The following is a 23,505-nucleotide window of genomic DNA, read 5'->3' as shown; positions in this document are numbered from 1 at the left end:
GTAAACTAATTATCAAAATATTTGCCGATACAAATAGCAATTCTCAAATCACAATAGAATCACAGAAGACCTTTTTGCTTCTCTATTTCTGTCCTTTACTTAGAAAGTAACAATATAAATCAGGTTCACTATGTAGTGTTTTTCATATAAATGATTTCAGCGATAAGATGACTCAACTGGTGAAACAGCACCTTTACATTAGATAATATACATTCAAATGCATGCTGTAGTGACAGAAAGCAAAATTTCCAAATTGACTGTATTTAATTTCCTGATGGTGTGTTCATGAAGCACCAATGCGAACAATACCTTCTGTCAGTTCTGATAGTGGTCTCAGCAGGTACACCCAAAGATGAAAACACTGGAGAAAAAAATCCGAGGAATGTTTCTAATGGCAGTCTCTAGTTTTCTGAGAAGAGAGATAGAGTCAGGGCTGCACCACAGGTTCAAAGTCCATCTGGGAAAGAGGACTGGAAAGAGGGCTGGAGACAAAGCTGCCTACAGAGTGGTCCCAAGTCCACCCAGCCAATCCAGTCCATTAGGCAGGACAGCAGGGGAGAGGACCACCACAATTACGACCAGGACCCTGGTCCACCTGGAGCAGTGCTGGGGCAGGGACTGGTGGTCCCAGGCTGGGCTGAAATGAGGTCCTGGGCCATAGGCAGGGTGGTGGGAGGCCGCAGGAGACACCAGGCAGGGACGGTAAGGGCTGGTAGTGTCCTCAGGGGTCAGACATTGTTTCAGTGGCCTAGTGCAAGAGATTCAGGAAGGCAATAAAAGACCTTGCAGATGTATAAGGCTGTTAAGATAAACTGAGGGATGTAGAAGAGAATGTCTTTCATTTTATCAAGAGAAACAGTTAGTTCCCAGCTGGGATGGCCTACAAATTTTCTGCTTTTCATAAAATACTAATTACCCAGTAAACAACCATTCTCCAAATTTATTTCAAATGTCATATTAATAATGAATTACCTCCTTTTTAATTTTAATAAAATGGTATATCCATTAGTCAAACAAAGAATCCATGAAGAAAAAAAAATTAGCAAAGAGTAATTAAATCATCTTGCCTTTGTAAAGGATTTGAAGTCAGGCTGTCTCAGAGGCTGATATTGAAGTCCAGAAGATAGGACAATCAACTGCTGATGCAGTTTGCCACAAGATGCCATTGAATGACTTATGACAACTACAGGTGGCACATCTTCTCAGGAGGAAATTTTTTTTTAAAATCAAAACACTGCCACACTGGCATTAACTGAACTTTATTGTCGGTGGGTTTGTTTTCACCTTATATCTTTTTACACCAGGATTAAAACATTGGGGAAGTCAAAGTTACTAACTTTGCTCTGCAGCATCTGTTCTGAGGCAGAAAACTAGACTTCCACAGCTGTGAATATGGCACCTTCCTCCAGAGCTAAACTCACATAACAAAAGTAAATTAAAATAAAATATGGAGTCAGTAATTTCTGCAAGGAAATATAGAAATGTTTCCTAGCAGTAAAGTAGTAGTGGACATGACCAAGGAAGAGATGACACTGGCTGGTTTGTGTACATAGAGATCGTACTTTTTCTTTTGATTTACACTGAAGATTTCTCTTCAACGGTGAAGCAGATGTATTACTAGTGAAATCAGTGAAGCTCTTCCTGTTGCTGCACTGTTAAGTCAGCTCCACATCATGTTTATAGCATGCCTCTGGTTTTACTGGAGATAGTAAAGGGTCTTTGGTGGTTGTGCTGTGCCACATGCGTAATGACTAAAGATGGCTGAAACAGAGGATGTACATCAGCACATTGAATTTTATCCTTTTCTGGGCTATAGACTAGTTGTCCAAAGCTTTAAAAGCATTAGGGTGATGATTATGCCTATCGATGATGTAATGGGAGAATTGACTGTCTCTTCCTCCAAAAGAAACCATCCTAAGCTAAAGACAGAAAACCACTGTTTTATAAAGCAAAAAATAAAACAAGAGCAAATTATATTGTCTCCTGCCATCCTTGTTTTCCTGAATTAAAATGCTGGCCAGATGGTCCCCAGAATTAGGAGATGTGTCATTTGACTAGTAACCTCATTAGTTTTAAGTCTGAAAAATGTAGGTAATTAAAGTGACCTCACCACACAGGAACGCTAATGCAGTTCAAGAACCACAGTACTGGAACCGAGTCAGAAAAGTGATGCATAAGATCTTGGTCATTTTTAAGGTCTTTTATATAGTCCTCTGTGGTTTTAGTGCTTCCAATTGCTTTCAGTGAGATTTATCATGGAGTAAGGATCTATAAAATACAGTTGTCACTATCACACTCTAGGTACTGTAGATTAAAGCTTGACTGAGAGTAGACATGGACAAATGCTCATAGATGAGAGACTGAGTGCAGCAACACTCTGCCTCCTTTTCCCCCTGGGGACCCTGTGCAAGGTCATGCCATAGTGACAGTCTTCATTTCCTGCTTTACCAAGTAGAAAGAGGTGATCATAAGATAAGGTCCAATCTCTTTCAGTCAGACAGTGGGGACAATCTATGGATTTGGGGAGTAGAATAGTAGAACACTTGTCGACAAGGTGATTTTTAAAGTATTAATGTTTGGAAAGTGCTATTTTCTTATGTGGAAAACTGGAAAAATTATTTTGAAATGTGTAAACACATGCATTAGATCAAGTAAGGCCAGTCCAGATCTTGGTCTCATGTACAATAATAAATGCAGTCATTCCCATCCTGTTCTCTCTCTTCAGTCAGGAAAAGGTGAATGCTGACTACTAGCTTAAATGCTTCCTATGCAGAGAAAGGATCCACCAGTTCATCTTTCAAGATGGACATCCAAGAAGATGAGGGCTACATAAAATTGTTTCCTAACAAAAAGTTCACCAAAAAAGCAAGACATTGTGCTTCTCCTGAACATGGGAAGCCAAAAGGAAGCCACTAAACTGGGACCCTGCAACCCTCCCCCACTAACTACCTGATTCAATTTAAAGCCTATTTATTGCTTAGTGTAACTTGTAGTGGAAGCAAGGTCGAGGTATCCAAAAGACAGCCTCACACTCCGGGAACCGCTGAGACATGTGAGATTTAACAGTGTTGTGGGCATTTGGCACAGGGAGCACAAGGTGGAACTTTTTCAGTAGTTGCATCTAAAGATCAGATCATCCTGCCCCCAGGGAGACCTGGAAGAAGTCTGCCCAGACCACCAGTTAGCTGACCCTAAAAGATTTCAGTAACAAGTTGGTACATTAAGTGAAATCAAAGTACCTGTATTAGCCCATCCAGCATAAGGCTGATTTATAATACCTGTCTAGCCAGAAACCACTGAAGTATTTTGCTGGAAATGCAACCAAGCTGAGTATAATTCCACTGTTAAAAAACATGTTTAAGGGTATTTGTGTCTTCATGTATTCCATGTGCTTAGTGTTACCGTCCTCTCCTCTGCCATGGCGTAAATTGCACTTTCCCTCAAAGGAGGAACTTCTGCACCCTCTCTATTTTTTCCCCAGCAATTTGAGTGTCTGCAGCAGTAACCTAGGCAACAGCGAGGTTTTTTTTCCTCCCACTTTTCTAAATTGTCCACCTTATCATTAAGAATAAACCTCAGAGAAATTGTGTGCCCACTAGACAAGGGACTGCATTTTCATCTTTGATACGACAGTTCAAGCATGAGTGAAGGTGCAATGCAAAGGCAAGATTAATCCACGCTATATCTTCTACCAAAGGGAGTTTCCTTTTGCCTACAATCTCAGCCCATCGTGACTGTACTATAACCTTGAGCAGGTTAGAGAGATGTTCAAACATGTTCATACCTTAAGCTCAAATGATAATGCTTTGAACTACTTTGATCCACTGATTTCTAAGTGTTCTGTAAATATTAATTACAGTTTGACTCTCAAGCAGCTGAGCGCACTGCTATCCAACGGTCCCTCACTGATTTCAGAGGGATTTTTACCCAAATACAATGAGCATACTCAAACCTATTTCCATTATCTATCTACCAAAGTCAGGAAACTGGGCTTCAAGAAAGTGCAATGTGGTCACTCTCCATGAAAGTCAGAACAAAACTGTTACAAAATTCAGTAACACCTCTAGATGCATCTCTTAACAGAAGCAGGGTTTGCACAGTTACACATACTATTAGACATCTTAATCTTTTTGTTTATTTAATTGTTAGGGTTTTTTTTAAATCTTGGGCTTTGAATTTGGAAAGCCCTGTCCTAAACATACAGCTGTGTTCCACTTTACCATGTTTTGGAATTTAACTGATTGCAGCAGGATTATACTGACAGCTAACAGGAGGATACAATCCAGCACCTATGCATTGCAAATACCTTGAAAGTGGCCACGGAGTTCTGAGGATTATGGGAAGCTGTCCAGCAATTGCTAAGCTTTTTATTACAAGAGAATGTTGTTTGATTTTTTTTTACATGATGGAAAGGATACAAGCTTTTGTGAATTGCTCCCAATGAATAAGGCAAAGGCATTTGTCTCTATATTTAGCAAGTAAGATGCATGCCTTCCTTTCTCAATCAATGTTTGCAAATCCTAATCAAGCTGATAGCAGATTTATAGATGTCATGTCATATATCCTTACAAGACTGCACACCGAGGAATAGGCAAATGGCTATATTTTCAGTGGGATGATGCACTAGTGGTAAGCACATTATGTTTGCACAACTGTGGCTACAAATTTGGCAGAACAAACAAAAATTATATTCTATACCTCAGAGAAGGATGAAGAAGCTAGTTCAACCTACTGTAGACAAATAAAGCTCCTTTGATAAGATTTTGTGTATTGAGCCCAAGTCTCAACAGCAAATCACACAGATACTGAGCAAAATACTGAAATATGTATAGATATAGGAGGTGAAATCTAACACTTGGTGTAAAAAAGTAAAGTCAGTAAAGAACTGTAAGCTCAACTTATGACCCATATTTTTAGATAAAACGGACTTTTTAAAACAATTCATTTACATGCTTTGCAAATATTCAGAATGAGTGAGGCCAAGAGCTGGTAAGAATTCTTATAGCGAGAATTTTCTTGCATCAGAACTCCTCGCTCCATCCAGCGCATTCGCCATGCAGCAGAGCATTTAATCTTTTACATAGCTCGTCTGTAAGAGTAATCCTTCTGATTCACTAATCATACACTTTGAAGTTACAAATATGACCCATCCCAAGGAACTAGTCAGATGTTGCAAGTTGCACATTAGATATTTAGGTCCGCCTGTGGTTGTGTCTGCATGCCATTGTTAAGCCTATACATATCATTAATCAAATCATGCAACAATGGGATGAGATTTTCAAAATAGCTCAACTTTTTTAAACAAGGCCAGAGTTTCAAAGAGATCTCAAGTATTCCCACTGTGAGATTTTGAGCCAGATTATGAAAAATCTTACAGTACACTAGTACCCTTGTAAAGCTCTAACTGCTCACTTCAGAGCCTAGATAAAATCCTTGAAAACCTGGCACAAAAGTGAAGACTGATCCCTTCTGAAAATCTGTTCTGTAAGAACAAGCATTCTTTAATCTAGCAGAGTAAAATGTGTTGAGATACACTGTGACCTAATACTAGCTCATTTTGCAAAATATTATCAGGGAAAGGACATCCTGGCAACATAATGTGATATAAAAATAACTTGATATGTGCAATGTAAAAACTGCATAGATCCACTGTGAATCTGGATCAAACATTCTTTAGAGACATGCACAAACATTTTGGGCAGTATTCTGCAAAATTATGTAAATACCCCAAATCAGTAAGTATATTACTGCTTCTACAAGTTGATTTTGAGTAAATGTTTATAAATTATTGTTTCTACTTGTTTCTTTGCTGTGCTTTCTTCATTTGAAATAGCTTCCATCCCAGAATGTAATTTGAGTCAGATGCTGAAATTTCATGCTTAGTTTCATTTTTGTGTTATCATTTTATATTTAGGTTGTTTTGGGGAGTACTTTGGAAATTTTTTGAGTCAAGCACCTGACAATGTTTTCATTTGTACAATATTTGAAAGCTCCCTCAGCTGCAAGAAAAAAAAAAAAACCTTTTTTCTTTCTCAAATTCCTCATCCTTAAACAACTGCTTTGCCCTCTCAAATGCTATTTAGGAGTTTTCAGGATACACTACCACATACCTTAAATATTATTTGAATTCCAACCTCAAATGAAATATAGTCCTTCAAAGGCACACAAGTGACCTTTGTTGATTATGTCCACACTTGTATTTTCTGAAGGAGAGCTGAAATATTTCTCTATCTCAAAAACAAGAGAAATATGTATCACAAAAAATCTCCCTTATTAGTTCTATACTCACAAACGTCCATTTTGATTGGCTATTACTCTTGTTATTGTTTTATTTATTAAACAAGTTAAAAATCTGATGCTAAGTTCAATGATGAACAACTATAGTCATGTGAAAGTACAGACTTACAGTCATAAGACTATTACTTATTAAGGAGAAATATTATGCGAGGAATGCATTCTTTGATAAAAGCCCATAAGTAAGTAGAGTGCTGTATGTATTGCTGCATTATACTAGGTAGAGTTTTAAATGATAGCTTCTTCTTCGTCTCATGACACACAGGAAAAAAAACATTTCTTTTATTAATAGATAGATAGGGATGCAAGTCCCTTTTTTAATACACAAAGAGATGCTTCTCTTTTTAAAATATGCTTCTTGCCATACAGGATCAACAAGCGAGATACAAAAGCAGAAAGGAATAAAAATATTTTTAAAGTTCATTCATTCATGAAGCAAACTAGGATTGCAGTTACCATCTTTTCTTTTAAATACATTTATTGCTGATGAAATGAACCAGACTGACAGAACAAAAACTACAGCTCCATAGTCATCCATGGCACAGGCAATTCAAACTTGACTCCATTGTTCAAACAACATGCCTCAACCTTATCCTTAGGGGACTGTCTCAGAGGTAAAAGAGTAAATGAAAGCTTCTGTTTCAATTGGTGGCCTTTCCGAGGTTGACAATAGCCATAGCAATTTGCTTCCATAAAATCTGCGTCATACAGGCTTCTAGAATGGTGTTCAAGCAATTCAACTTTGTACTCTTCACCCTGTTTGACTGCATTATAACTGACGTCTCAAACTACATGTAAACATGGCTCCTAAATCCTGGTGTGAGACCCGTCTAAATCACTACTTACTGCAAGATGATGACACTGGTTACTGTTCTGGATACATTTCAGCTCACTGGTTTCCATTTCAGAGGGTGAGACTTTGGGAATCTGTTCTCATGGTGAATTTGTAGGGTATCGAAAACATAGGGCTATAGGCACCAGGATAATTTGTCTCACCAAGGAGTAAAATGCAGTGAGATTAATCCACTCTTCTATATAGACCAAAGGAGCAGGAAAGAGAAGACAGGAAGTTATGGTGGTTTAATCTCGGCTGGACGCCAGATGTCCACCAAGCCGCTCTGTCACTCACCTCCTCAGCAGGACAGGGAGGAAAGAAAAATAAGATGGAAAAAACCAACCCCAAACTCGTGGGTCAAGATAAAGGCAGTTTAATACAGCAGAAGCAAAAGGTCGCATGTGGAAGCAAAGCAAAAGCAAAAGATTATTCTCTGCTTTCCATCAGCAGGCAATGTCCGTCCACTTCCTGGGAAGCAGGGCTTCAGTACACATAGTGGTTGTTCCCAGAAGACAAACATTGTAAAAAATGAATGCCCCCAGTTCCTCCCCCTATCTCTCAGTTTTTATTGCTGAGCAGACGCTATATGGTATGGAACATCCCTTTGGTCACTTTTGGGTCACCTGTCCTGGCTGTGTCCCCTCCCAAGCTCTTGCCCACCCCCAGCCTACTGGTGAGGGGGATGTTGGAGAGACAGCCCTGGTGCTGTGCCAGCCCTGCTCAGCAGGAGCCAAAACACCGGTGTGTTACCAACACCTTGCTGGCTGCCCAGACACAGCACAGCGCTGGGGGGCTGCGGTGGGGAAAACTAACTCCATCTCAGCCAGGCCCAGTACAGAAGTCTGTCCCATTCTTTTATCCCTTCAGAAAGTCTAAGCTGAGGGAATTTCCTTCTAAGCCAGAAAAGTTCAGATTACTTGAAGCTGCTTTTTCTTTGGTGGAGACTCTTTTGAAACTCCAAAATGGTCTGTACTTTGATTCTGTATCCAGGCTCTTAATTTCTATTTCCTTTCACTTTTCTTTTGCAGGAACACAGTCCAGTTAGTTCCCTGTGTCTTAGTACTATCCAAGAAAGATACTAGCAATAGGGTACTAAGTGTCTTCTCAGAAGCTGAGCATCAGTGATGTAAGTAGCATTCATCAACCCACTGTTTCTCTTGACCATTGTGTACAAAAACACTTTACGCTGATTGAGTTTCAGACTTAACACGTTACTTAAAGGTCTAGCATAAGCCAAACTCTGAAGCTGTCATAGCAGGACCCTCAAGATCCCTTTTTTCCTGGCTTGCTAGACACCCTCACTACAGAAAATATTCTGAATACACTTTCATTAGATATAGCCTGCTCAGATCGCAGTTGGGCACTAAAGTGTACAGATCTCCTGCATAAGGAGCTAAGATATTAATGAAGAATGCTATATTCTTGTTTCCAGCCAGGCAGACAGAGACCTTGATACTTAGGGGTTTCCTAAGCATCCCATTTTTCTGAGTTGAGTATCTCTCAGTCTCTCCTCTGAGAGTTGTAAATTTGTACAGCATTGGTCTATTGATCCTGATTGCCAGCTTTCCTCTTCTTGTTCCTCTCCAGTCTTTCGGATAGGGAAATTGAGCTGACATAGCTACAAAACAGAACTTCTCTGTTGATATCCTCCTTCCAGTTAAACTTTGAGACTGGCAATCTCTCCTCAGCAGATGTTTCTCCATCTGGCTTCAATTCCACCTGAAACTAACTTTCCTAGTCGTGAACTGCTGAACTAAGACTGCCTTTTTTTTCTTGAATTTCATAGCTATCTTAGGCAGCTCCCAATTTGCTCCCTGCAGGACTTCTTTACAAGTCTGAAGCCTCCATTCACTGAGGGGTGAAGAACATCAGATGGGCTAAGGAAAAACTGCACTGCTCATGGAGCAGTATTTGGATATTCTCACAAACTCAAGTTTGGATGACTGATTTTTCTGCAGTGCTACCAGAAGTGTACTTAAAAACCCAAAATATTTCGTTATGGGGGGATAATGGAAACAGGTAAAAAAAAATAAAAAAGGAAATTTTACAGATGAAAATTCCAGCCCTGAGTCATTAAAATACCAAAAACAGGAACATTAACAAGACAGTACTTGCATCCAGTTGACTTTCACAGGAGCCAGGTGGCTGTGTGTGTGGTAGAAGTGATTTTATTTTCTGATATTTTTTTTCTCCTAATGAAAAATATTTAACATTCCTTATTTAAAAGGGATTGGAGAACCACTAGAAGTTGAAAAGGTCTTAAGTTTCACAAGACAAAAATCATGTAATCTGAACCTCCTCACCCCACTGGATTCCCCATCTCTAAAGTAATTTGAACAGAAATGGCCCCAGAAGTCTAGAAGTTTAGGAAAGAAAAAATAATCATTTCATTCTGAGTAGAAAAACATGTTGCATATATGAGATAAATTAGACTAAAAGTCCCAGGACCTCAAATTTGAAGGCAAGAGAAAAAACTCTTCAGTTCAAGGGGAACAGGAGGCTATGGTCCACCGTGAACCAAAAAAAAAAATCATGTTTTAGTTTGTTCTGCTTAGCACAAAGCCACATTTGAATGGAACATTTTATGTGGATGTGTAAGTATAATGCTGTAAGAATGAAAAAAATATTTATGCCTGGTTTAGTAAATTGGCTGGGAAAAGATGCTTCACTTAAAAGAATCAAATTAAAATTATTAGACCACATGCACTGATGATGAATGAAGACTCAACTGCAGTGATCTTGGCAGGATTGCAAGCATCCAGCGCAATCTGTTATATGGCCATTTGCCATTTGTGTTTTATAGGTCAATATGATATAAGGAATATAGGAGAAGATAATTTTGTTGAGTAGCAGCCATTCTCCTATGGAAGCACCTGGCTTTGCAGGTAAGCTATCAGTCCTTGTAAGATAGATTGTGAGATTCAGAAGTGGAATAGGAAAATCAGCAGGGCATGAGCCAGCCACAAGAGAACTTAAGCTTCAGTTTAGAAAAATATCCACAGGTCAAATACTTGTAACTTAAAAACAACAGAAGCTCCTTTATTTCTTTCTAGCATCCAAAACAGGTGTTGGCTCCCTTCCTATATGCTTTCTACAGTCCACTCTTTTTTTCTCATGGTGGAGAAAGCCAAGAGTAATCAGAAATTTCAAAGTAGCACAGGGTTTGTTTAACCCAAGTAGTCCCAAGTGATCTAATAGTTCTCTGTAAAAAAAAAAAAAAAAAAAAGAACTTATAACTGAAAATAAGGTGGAAAGAAATGTTGAGAAGAAAAGGAGTGTAAGAATTTAATCAAACAGATACAAATCATAAGACAGGAAAAACAACAGTCTTAACGTTTGATGTTACTTTGTTCTGATCATACCTCACATTCAGATCTCACTTTACATTCAAGCTTCACAATTCAGACTATTTCTAAAGCAATATTTCATTTTGTTCCCTGAAATGTATTACCTATGTTCTCATGGGCACAAAGAGACTAGAGTACCAATGAAACTAGGGAAAAAATTCAAGCCTGCTGCCTTTTCTTGTCATTCTAGATGGGTCACCCACTGTTTAGCATTTCTTTCTTAAAATATATTGCATCTAGATGTACTGTAATTAACTTTTCCCAAGTATCAGATTGTAAATTTATATTTCTCAGTTGGCTTGAATGTCATTCATGTTCCTGTTTCTACTCAGAGGAGAGAAAAATACACACCTAAAACATGATACAAAGGGTTTAAATAAGGCAGTTAGGAAGATACTTAGAGCTTGACAAAAGAAAATATTAGGCTCATGATTTTAGGTGGAATTTTGAGACTCTACATTATGTAAGACCCTTCAGCAGATGTCACTTTTATAAATGTTTGATAGTGGTAAATATAATTTAATAAGACATCACAACTTTGTCTACATGTTTATTAATTTATTTGTTATCTAAAGGAAAATACCTCCTGTCCCCTAAAATTAACAGTTTCTCTAAAGCTGCAAAAAGCTTCTTAGTGCCACAGCCAAAAACCACATCCTGTGTGTTTCAGATGTGATAGATGACTGCTAATAAACTGGAAAGCACTGAAACAGAAGTTAAACTGTAGCTAAAATGCAGTGTTAGCAATAACAATTAAAGGTAAGATCCTTGGAAGTATCAACAAGTGAAAAGTGGGAAAGGTCTATAAATTATTTCTTATCAGGTACTAGATGCTGCATGTATCGCTGGTGTTGGAAGAACACAGTGAAATATTAATTTTATAAAGAAAACAATGCAAACACATGTACTGATCTTTCTATGTAACTAGAACTTTTACAAGTCTATAATTTGGAAGAACTTGATGTCCGAACCCAAACAGTATCCTGAATTTACAATGCAGGAGAAATAAATCATTAGGGTCTCTTGTGTGTTGTTATCTGTGATACTGAATAGGTTCCACTTAGGTAGGTCCCTCTTACATCATGATGTTTGAAAAACAAAACTCTCAAAGACCAAGAATTTCATTGGAGTACAATACCATGGTAAGCAGGAAAAAAGCAAATTAAAACAAAAAGATCTTCATGTATTTATTAAGGCACAGATATTAAATATGCCTCTTAAGGTACATCTGCAGGAATATACAGCGACATGCATGATTGACAGCCTGCACGACACCTGGATGAGAGTTAATACAGCTTCATGGTTTTCGGTGTGGTGAAAAACTACTTCTCTGCAAGGTCTGACGTGCTTTTCCAACTGGAGTTGGCAGGAGCAGGGCACGCCGAGCCTGTTCAGTTCCATCTGTGCCTGCCAGCGCAGGCTCTCTCTTCATAGGCGCTTCTTTCTACCTGCTTTTGAAATCAGCAAGACTAAAGCGTCCTGGAGTACCTGCGGGATTTCAGCACCTAGTCAGAGGCCTCAGCATCCCAAAAGCAATGCGTGGACATAAAACAGGCAAATAGCCATAGGAACCGAGTTTTAAAGAGATATTTCCTTTTTATCCAAAGCAGCATTGTTCGCTCAACAGTTTTTGGCAACCAGTCTCTAGCCTTGGCAAGGAGGCTTTATACTGACAGCTTCAGCTTACATGAACTTCATGTACCTGCCAAAAGCTTTTAGGCAAAGACCTAGATTTGCATTGCTTTAAATATAATATGTAACTCTAGGATTTGACATACATTTTCTTAGTTTACATGAATCTGAAAAAGGGAAGAAGAAGAGAAAATTACATCAAGGGAAAAAAAAAAAAAGGAACAGTGTGAGACTCCAGTATTTTCTGAGGTCAGACTGAGACCCCAGAAGACTTAGTTTTCTTCTCACACATAGTTTTGCGAGACATCCCTAAAAATCTTCCCAATGCAAACTTTTCTAACCCAAATCAGAAAACTGGATATAATGTCCAGAAAGTTTTCATATCTGCTTCATTTCTTGTCCAGTATGACATTATAAATCATTTTCTCTCTCTCCAAGGGAGAAGAAGAAAGAGAGGAGAAACAGAATCTACAGGATCACGACTGCTCCTGAGGGGAAAAGGGCACTCTGAAATTCTGTGAGACTTCAGGTAGCAAGAGGACAAAGCGAAAAACCCAATAGCCAATTAAAAAAAAAAAAGTAAGCTTATTTCACATTACCTCATTTGCTGTTAGGTATCCTGTTGTGAACAGGAAGACTGACTGTACCTTTCTGAACTCAGGGTGAATGGAGTGACAGATGCTGTATGCACTGCCTAAGACAGGAAACTGTGAATGAGCTCCTTCTTCGTGTCCTGATCAAAAGTCAGAGGACTGGCTAACGATGACCGGGATACCAGTCTGAACATGAATACACCAATGGCTGTGTGTGCTCCTGAGCAGTCAGAGACAGGAGGCTGGGGTCAAGCCTTTACTGCACAGCAAGCATGGTGCCAAAATTCAAGCTAACTGCAAAACCTAAAGCAGCACTGGTACAGCCATACTGTTCTCAGGACCCGAGCGGCTGCCTTTATGCAGCCCTCCGATACACTCTGAAAGGTGCCGACATGCAGGTGATGAAAGCACCTGAGCAAATTAGTTTGAATTACAGCCTAGACATACTGATGTGCAAGAAGTATTCTTACAGCTTTCCTCCAGTCAATGCACCCCTAGTGCTCTGCCCCTTGAATGTTACCTGCAAGATTTGTGTTTTGGGACTGGTGTTTCTACAACATGTTTGAGTAAAAGGGAGGGGAAGAGAATAGGTTCTTTTTCCTCAGAATAAATCTTCTCTCAGGTTTGCAGTACAAAAAAGGTCTTTCTTGCTGAAAGCTACAGCATGCTGCTGTCATACTTCTTTATAGCATCAGGTTTATGATATTATTTTTATATATTTCAGGCAATTTTCCCTTTGCCACGGCCTGTGACAAAATGAAAATGTAATCCCCATTCAGTTGCTACTCTCTAAAATGAAATAGATTTCTAAAGTTCATAATTCATAGATTTGAAAGTTCATAATAGTAAAGACTAATTCCTATTGCTGTAGAAATAGAATGAACTTTTCACATTTTAAAAAAAAAGTCTCCAGTTCTATGAGGAACTGTCCAAAACCTGCAAGTTCCTTAAAAACAGTAGAGCTGAATGCCTAAAATGCGAACACAGAAGCAGAAGTAAAATCAGCTGATGCTTATCTGTCCCACAAGCAGCTCTCGTCATACGCTTATTTCCACTTTTTTTTTTTTTAAATGAAGAGCAATGCAAATTAGTTCTTTTAAGCCGTGATTATCACTTCATCTATTACAAGATAAAATTTCCCTACTGTGGCTCTCTTGTATTTGCCTAGCTACTTTAATAGGAGCCAGGCTTGATTTTTTTTTTTTTTTTTTTAAACTGGGAAGAGAAATTATCTCAGATGATTTTATTTTGTGGTATAGGTCAATTTCTGGAATATGCAAATGTCAGACACAAGCACATTTCTTGACAGTGCCTCTGCATTGGTAGCGTAGATTTCTTCACAATTCCTACTGTTGAAGCTAAGTAAAGATTTGCACCAGCCTCTACCTCTACCTGACCAACATTCCTTACCAAAACAAAGTTCACTGACCCATAACAGATGGAGATCTTTAATGGAAGAGTTCACTTCATATGCTGTTAACTGCCTAAATATTAGAGGCCTTATTAAAGCTCCTCATTAAAACTCCTAAGGTCTTTCTCAGCACTGGAAGATGGAGAGCAATTCACATAATATTAAAATAGGTAGACTGAGTCTTCTTTCAGAAGTGCTTTTCTTCCTTGACTAGGGAGGGATCACAGTCAACCAGCCAAGACTGAAATACTCACAGAATTTTTAAAGGGTATGTTAACAAGTAGTTCCCACTGAAAATACGGCTTTCGGTCTGTTACCTTAGGAGATTCTGCTGAATAACCCAGTCATTCTTGCTTGTACTTGGCACAGGATTATGTAAATATCATTTGCCTATTGTTTTACTGAACTACTTCAGTGTATGGCTGGGCAAACCGTTCAGAAAGAGAGAGCTGCGCCCACCTGAACACAACAAATGCAAATAACATGCTTCAAACTACAGTTGAACACTTACCCATTTAACTCCTTCCAGATAAAACCACAGAGACCATGGTGAGGAAAGAGCTTTAACATGCAGTGCAACACAAAGAACCACAGGAATCGTCTAAAGCTACTTAAAATTCTTTCAAAATGAAAAAAAAAAAAGTCTATTTGAGGAAAATACCTCCTGAAATATTTTTAAAGCTCTTCAGATATTTTTTATTATACTCCATGCAGTCTTACCTAAGTTCAAGAAACCTCTGATAGAAGTCTACAACTACAAGCAAGGGTATTTTAGATGAATTCAGATAGGGAATACTGCCTTTTCATCAGAGCGCAATGAGCACAATCTGCCCGGAAAAAAAAGAAAGATTTACATTTGGCCCTGTTCAGGTAGCAGCTGCAAATTATATGAGGTAGCCACACGGGGGGGCGGAAATACAAGAGTAATTGCTAGAGAAGTGTATATGTCCATGTTAAAGAACGTCTAAACTAGTGCTGCTTCTTTGATTTTATTGAAAACGCTGTTGTTGCTGAGCATGGTTCTACTCTGGCAAGTAACAGTGAAGAAATCATACTGCTTAGCACCAAGATTATTGTTTGCTTTTGAGCTTGTCTTTGCTTTTCACTTTTCTACAAAACTAAGAAGTGTGTTTCACATACAAATATAAATGTAGGTTGTCAACATAAGGGAGCTGAAGGTTTCTGGTAGGAGAACATATATTAGGCACTTGGCCCCTTTTAAATGTCCTGGAGCACTCCAACACTTAACACCAACACAACATGACATAAAGATAACATTTTAATCTGAGATTATTTTGATTTGACTTGCTGAAGCCACTGCTAACATTTCAAAATTCTTCAAACCAACAACATTAATGAAGTGAGCAGTCTTAATTTTGAACACGACAAAAATAACTCTGCTTGGTGGGGAGCGGGGGCGGGGATGACAGGACATGACGAGGTTATACATATAACTATTCTGATTTTAACAACAGGCATATTTATAGATGTATGAGTTTGGGTGTAATAGCTAAACAACAGTTTCCAAGCAAACTTTTAGTTTGGACATAGTAACATGTGATTTATTCTTTTATTTGCAAAGTAGAGAGATCACTACTCACTGCTAAAAGAGAAAGATGTATTATCTTTTGGAAACCTGAACATAAATTGAACAGTTTAATGTCATGTATGAATTTCAGCTAAGCCATGGTCCACTGGACTAACATTTTACATCTCAAGTGCTTTTCTGCACTAGTATCAATGCATTGATTACCTGGTTTCTGAGAGAAGAAAGGGATCTTTCAGGAGAAACAAAACCACATTCATAAACCTTCATCATACTGCATGATATTAGAAGCTGTATTCTCATTTTGGCTATGATGCTATAAAGCCAGAATGATTCCCTGACTTCAGTACAGTTGCACTAGACTTAATGTGTTGTTTCTGAGCAAGGAAATTCATAATAAAATCTTTAGACACAGCCTAAAAAGTTTATAGACAGAAAAGAATGTAGAGAAGACTTTTGGCTGATCACAGTTTAAAAATAAATAATACTTAAAAAGAGAGCTGTTACACTTGTTATTCTGATTACGGCAAGAGTCTGTTGGAATTCTGAAAGAATCTCAGGAATATGGTCTCTATTGCAAGGAAACATTTTTCGTTTTTCTTTTAACAATCTAACAAATGGTGTCTCTCAGCTACTGCCAGTATCATTACATATCCTCCTGAAACTACATGATCTCATTTTGAAGGCTTTAGATTTGGCACAAAAAGCTTATAGACCTCATGGTTCTGGTCCCTGTTCTGTCACCGCATTTTATTCAATCACTCCATATATAAAAGCCATCCTTCCATCCAGAAGCATAAACCAGGACTGGATTAGTGTTTGCTCATTTAATCAGTGAAATGGCCATTGTAAATCCTGTTTTGGTCACCTAAGTTTTGCCAGTCACCAGCAAGTGTACAGATGCTTTAAAAGGCAGATGTGACAGCAGTGAGAATCACTTCAGCTAAGTTATAAATTATACTTAAGTTACTCATATAAACTAGCTACAAACTAAATTATCATTTAATAATCTTGGCCAGACTGGAAAAAGTAGATTCATTAAGGTCACAGTGCAAATATTAAAAAGAGCAGAAATAGGCTAGTGCCTTTATGATGCAGTTATCTTTTCTCCCAGCAATGGGGTTCATTTTAACTGACAAAAGGCACAGCAAAGAGACAAAACTCCAAGTACCTGGAAAAGAAAAATTAGTCTGGGCTCATCATTTGCTATTTTACAAGGGTTCTGCTTGATACCTCTTGCATGAGCCTGTGAAGACAGGCTGAGAACGTTGGGGTTGTTCAGCCTGGAGAAGAGAAGATGGAGAAGGACTGTTTACAAAGGCATGTAGTGACGGGATGAGGGGTAATGGCTTTAAAATGAAGGTGGATAGATTTAAATTAGATATAAGGAAAAAATTCTTTACTATGAGGGTGGTGACGCACTGGAACAGGTTGCCCAGAGAGGTTGTGGAGGCCCCATCCCTGGAAGTGTTCAAGGCCAGGTTGGATGGGTTTTTGGGCAACCTGGTCTAGTGGAGGGTGTCCCTGCCTGCGGCAGGGGGGTTGGAACTAGGTGGTCTTTGACATCCCTTCCAACCCAAATCATTCTATGATGCTGTGATCCACTAATGACCATTTCTTTATAAAGATCAAGCAAGAGAAAAGCCTGAAAATGACTGCCTTGTAGAATCTGTGCTTTAACAAGCTATTTCCCCTCCAGAATAAAAGAATTTGTTCAGAATGTATCAGAAAAATGAACATCCCTGCTAAGAGCTCCTTTTTTTGATGCTGTGTCCAAAACAGAACCTATCTCCCTTCTATATTGTCCTAATAGGCTCACTGCAAATGTAATATATTCACAGGTACAACTGCAGGCAGACCAAGGTGTCAGGATGTTCTGGACTCACCATGAATGCCCAGGTTGTTTGCTAATATGTAGCAAGGCAGCTGATTATATCTAAGGACAGGCACTAAGGGGAATCTAGGGCCAGAATTTGAGTGTGCCTGTACAAACCTGCCATTCTAGTCCCATAAAGTTGGCAGGGGGGGAAAAAAAAAGGCAATAGCATCTGTTAGGCAATAGATGATTTATAAACCACAGAATCTCTCACAAAGCCAGAAATTTTAACAAAAGCATTAAAAATGTGTGCTGGTTTTGGCTGGGATAGAGCTAATTTTCTTCATAGTAGCTACTATGGGGCTGTGTTTTGGATTTGTGCTGAAAACAGTGTTGATAACACAGGGATGTTTTCGTTACTGCTGAGCAGTGCTCACACAGAGCCAAGGCCTTTGCTGCTCCTCACCCCACCCCACCAGCGAGGGGGCTGGGGGTGCACAAGGAGTTGGGAGGGGACACAGCTGGGACAGCTGACCCCAACTGACCAAAGGGATATTCCACACCATATGATGTCATGCTCAGCATATAACTGGAGAAGCTAGCTGGGAGGCAGGATCACAGCTCAGGAATTAGAATCATAGAATAGAAGCACAGAATCTTTAAGGTTGGAAAAGACCTCTAAGACCATCAAGTCCAACCATCAAATTAGCTGAGCATCAGCTTCGGGTGGTGAGAAATTGTGTTGTCCATCACTTGTTTTGTATATTTTTTCATAATTATTGTTATTATTATTATATTTATTAATAATAATAATTATTAATTATTATAATCTTCCCTTTCTGTACTATTAAATTGTCTTTGTCTTAACCCACGAGTTTTACTTTCTCTTTTCCTCTTTGATTCTCTACCCCATCCCACTGTGGGAGGGGAGGGAAGTGAGTGAGCGGCTGTGTGGTTGTTTTAGCTGCTGGCCAGCTTAAACCATGACAAAGTGTCACTGGCATACTTCCTCTATGTGAGCAAAAACATTAAACAACATGTCCTAGTCTGATTACTCTTGAGTACTCCTACTCCTCATAGTCTCCAGAGTTTGATGTCTGTTAAAGAAGCAAATTAGTCACAGATTTTTATAGAGACAATATTGTTTAATCCTCATAGAGCAGAGCAGGTGGTTTGGAAGGCACCTATCCATGGCAAAGATAATTATTTAGATTAATGGTTCCTCTCATTTCTGACTGTGAGGCTTTGAGATTATGAATGGATTGAAAACACACTTTTGGCCAACAATTTATAGCAACATTTGGTATTCCACCTCTTGATTGTGGGAGCAGAAAAAAAAATATTAAAGGATAGTTGCTTTTTTGCAACAGTGATTGTAAGAGAAAAAGAGATGCTTGCTTGATTTTCATTCATACTGGTGCCTCTGTCTCATTTTCAGTGCAGCACCAAGCGAACAGATACAGCCACAGCTTTCTCCCAGGAGTCTGTCAGCCTTTCTCTCAGGATTGGGCTACTGACATTATAAATTATTCTGACGATCCTCTTTGATCATCTGGTCATGTAATGGGTGAGTGCCTTAGAGGCCGTACTCAGATAAGGAACTGGCTATGACAAAAACTCTCTTCAATAGTCTTTGAGGTTTCTGTGTATTTATATCACCTTGGGAATAGTACGAGGTCTTCTTGCCTGAAATGTAGCACAGTGCCCGACTCCAGAGAAGTAAAAGGGAACTTATTTGTTCAAATAAAGTCTGTGGTCATATTGCTGTTGTTGTCTCCAAGCCATTCTTTGATATTTTCATGGTACAATACCACAAAGAATAAACTCTGACAGTCTTCTCAAATGATACAACCTACTACACTGTTTTTCAGAGAAGTTATTAAACAGGCATATGTGTCACAAATAAGCATCACCTGCTTCACTTTGCCTTAGTTGTCAAAAAGAAAATTCCTCAAAACGAAGACTTTAGTTTGGTTTTAGAATAAATATACTTGGAAAAAATCTTTTATTTTTCCAATACATACCAGTTAATGAAGAGGTACAAAACAGAAAAAAAAAAGTACTAGCTAAGTTGAAAATCATACCAATGTGCTTAGAGCTCTTAAATTTGAATTAAATTATGCAAACTGGTATTTGCAAATACCTCACACTTATAAAAAAAAAAAACAACAACAAAAAAAACCCCACAAAACCACCAAACCAAAAGGTATAGTTCTTCTTAGTCCAAAAAGCTTGAAATCTGCCAAATAATACACTGTTGTGTCAATTTAACATTTAGTATTTGTTTACATACTTCCCATCAAGAAAGAAAGGATCCTTCACACTAATGTAGTCCCATATTGGTTTTTTACTTGTTTTCTTAACATTTCCATGTTCTTAAAGATGACTGCAACGTAGGGTGATAAGTTCAATGGTCAAATATAGCTGCAAAACTTTGTGGAGGCTGTGTTCTATTCCCCTCACAAAAGGGTGACCTCCGCACCTACCATTCCTTTCTACAGATGTTCTGCTGAAACCATGTTAATTAAAGATTTGACAACCAGTCTTCTATGATATATGTTTTGTAAACTGTGTAACTCTTTTAATGAAAACCACATAAAACAGTAATTCTAGTTCAAAAAGTGAGCCAACGTCTACAGACTAAGACAAGAAGTAGGGGTTTGTGTTTCTGCATATTGGATTGTTGTCTCACTTCTGCTTAAATGGATGGCAGTATTGCCATCGAAAAGATTGGTCATTGGCTATTTCTGAGTAACGGAGCTTTTCTTAAAAAAAAAAAAGTTATACTGATTATCTAGACTGACATTCCTAATTAATCCAAATAAGACAAATTTGGGAGTGAAGTTATTCAGGGAAATGCCCATTGAGAACCTCAGAATTTAGCCTATTAATAGTGGAGGTCATGCTTGGAAAAATATCTATGAACAGATACCATGAAATTTTAATCATGCAGTACATCTTAATGCAGATCTAGTCTAAAACATAAGTAATTCTACTAAAATAATGACAGTAACCTACATTAAATTGTGCTAAAATGGGGCAACAGTTAGATCCTTAACCTGGTGATAGAAGATCTTTCTCTCCACTGGAGATTAATGGCATTTCTGTTACATTCATGTTGCTTCTAGAGTAATGTTATCTCTGGTGAAACTGTAGGAGTGATTGTTATAGCAACAGGTGTTAATGTCATAAATCATAAGCTGCTGATGTCTCAGAGCTCAGGATGAAATTTTCAGCAAAAGCAGAGATCAAAGGTATGAAATGGCTTTAAGTCATATTTAAAGAGGAAAAAAAGAAAAAAACCACCTTGTTAAGTGACTCTTTTCTGCATCATGTGAGCTTTGGTCTAGGGGCACCTATCTGAGTTTTTCGTAGAAGTTGTCCTTGTGAACGTATCTTTTCAAGGAAATTGAATGTATCTTCCACATTTTTTGGCAAACAAACCACCCAGAGGCAGTGCTAAGAGACGAGACATTACTGAGTTCCTTAACAAGAAGCCAAGGATCTTCAAGACAACAATATCTGTGACATTTCTACAAAAAAGGACAATGACAATATTCAAATAAGCCCCAGAGGGGTGATTTATGCAAGCCAGCATTCATTTGAAGAAAGGAAGGAAAAGTGACTGAGCTGTAGGGCTCTGATAAACTCAGAAGGCCTATACACCAAAGTAAATAAATAAAATAAAATAAAATAAAATAAAATAAAATATACAGATTAAGATAACTGCACAAAGTCTGTGTTAAATGTTGTACATAAGAGGTGATGAGATGAGAAATTTATGTGCAGTATTGTAGATCTTGATGATAAATAATAGCTTATTTGAGTTTTATTTCCATTGCTTATGGAGGAAGTTTTATAATCATTTCGGCTTCACTATTAACTCAGTACTCCTAGTTCAGACATTTAATCTCTTATGACATATTGCCATCATGTGCTTTGATAAGTGACATCACAAAGAATATAAGAATGTGTGAGATTCATCATGCAGCCTGTAGACATTAAAAAAAAGAAAAGAAAATCTTATTTTGGTACATGCAAAGTGGTGTAAAAAAAATTCAAAACTTCAAAACCCTTTACCAGGCTCTTTTAATCCCTATCCTATATCTACTTCACTAGTATAAGTATATGTTTGACGTATTTGCAGACATTATATTATCCTCCCCATGAAAACACAAAGTGCATGAACCACAAAAAAGTGCTGACTAAACCCGGGAGAAAGCTACATTTGTTTTCATGTTCTTGGACTATCTCCTCTAAATACCTGAGTATTATAGTGGTACATCTGGGAGAGGGAAAGGGAGTTTTTATTGTTATTTTTGTTTCCACACACTTGGAACTTGCCTAGAAATGAACAATGACATTATTGAAATTTCTCGGGAAAGTTCCAGAATAATTGTTTTTACAGTATCATTGGTTTTGCCTGGAAAGAAATTAAAGTTTAGTAAAATTGTCCAATTCAAAAGCTTTACATCTCCCTGTCCCAACAAAAACAAAACAAACAAACAAAAAAGAATAATCCACCCTTTCCTCCACCCCCAAAAATACTTATCTAAAAAAAAGCAAGAAAGCAGAATGGTTTATTAAAAAACTAGCAATGTCAACAGAAGAGCCTTGATAATACCACACAGAATTAGAAAAATACCCTCTTTCTGAATCCAGATTCTAACCAAAGTTGTTTCCCTGTTTACATCAAGGCATTTGTGTTTTATAGAAAAGAATCTCAAACAAATTGTGGCTATTACAATGGAAGCTTAAGGATCACATCCTCAACAAATACATCTAAACTCTATGCAGCTCAGCTGACTTCACGTGGGCCATGCCAATATCCGCATTGCAGCGATGCGAACACTAGCCAGGGTGAGCTATGAGCATCCACCCTGCCTCGCTCATTCCCCGCGGGGCCATCTCTTTGCTGCTCCTGAACGCACACTACCTCCCATCCACACTGGAAAAGTAGAATGTATATTATTTGAGTTGGGTCAACTCCTACCCTCACTGAAAAAAAGCTTTGCGAGACCAAGATTTCAACCTATATGAGCACCGCTTAGTTTTCTGCCTAGGTAGGCTGCCACACTGAGTACTGTGCTCGCTGGCTGTTGCTGTGTTGGATCCAAGAAATAACCAGAACCATCTGATAAAATGGCAAAGCCTATTATGTTTTTCTTTGCACTGCAACATAGACTGCTCATTTGCCCTGTTCCCTATTTTTATTACATATTCCACTTTGTACATGGAACCTCCCAGGTGACAAATAAAGACTGTGAATATGTCCTGTGAATAGTATCCACCATGTTGTCTAACCTACATAAGAGATACAACCGCATGCATGATTTGCCCATACAATATACAAGGTATGCAGCTGAATAAAGAGTAATCTTGAATGGACATTAACAGCCAAAGACCATCTGAAAGCTATGGATGACGCTTCAGCATTTGCAGAAATCAGGCAACACTCTGACTTGACCTGGGCATCACCAGGAAGTTCTTGGAAACTGCTCGGGAAACAGGCACTTCTGCTACTTTCTGAGTAGGTACAAACATCTCCTCGCTCCTGACCCTTATTATATGTAGTCAGCTCTATTGCATCCCAGTTTAAACTCTTATTCATACCCAAATCCTGTTTGAGATCATTCTAGCTGAGCAATCGAGGTTTCCAAGGCCACACACAGTCTGTCCATAAAAAAAAAATCCATCAATAAAAGCTGATTTGATGACTGATGCCTTCATGGCAATGTGTATAATGCTAGTCCTGATAACGTTACTAAGCAGTTCTTATATTTAAGAGAATTTCCTTTTGACAGCAAGCTTTCAGTTCTAGTGAAGAGCTGATTACAACACTTTATCTTTCCTAATATTAGAAAATAATTCTAAATAAAAGATAATAATTAAAGACATGTTTTATTGCACAGATTTAACAATGAAGCAGATACAAACCTGTAATGCGAACAGTGTAGGAATTAATGAAATTCAGTCACAGGAAAAGATGAAAGCGCACATTAAAAGAGCCCATTTTTCTATCTATTCCCTT

Source organism: Grus americana, chromosome 2 (assembly GCF_028858705.1).
Source record: "Grus americana isolate bGruAme1 chromosome 2, bGruAme1.mat, whole genome shotgun sequence".
Taxonomy (NCBI): domain Eukaryota; kingdom Metazoa; phylum Chordata; class Aves; order Gruiformes; family Gruidae; genus Grus; species Grus americana.
Note: the sequence above shows the minus strand (reverse complement) of the source record.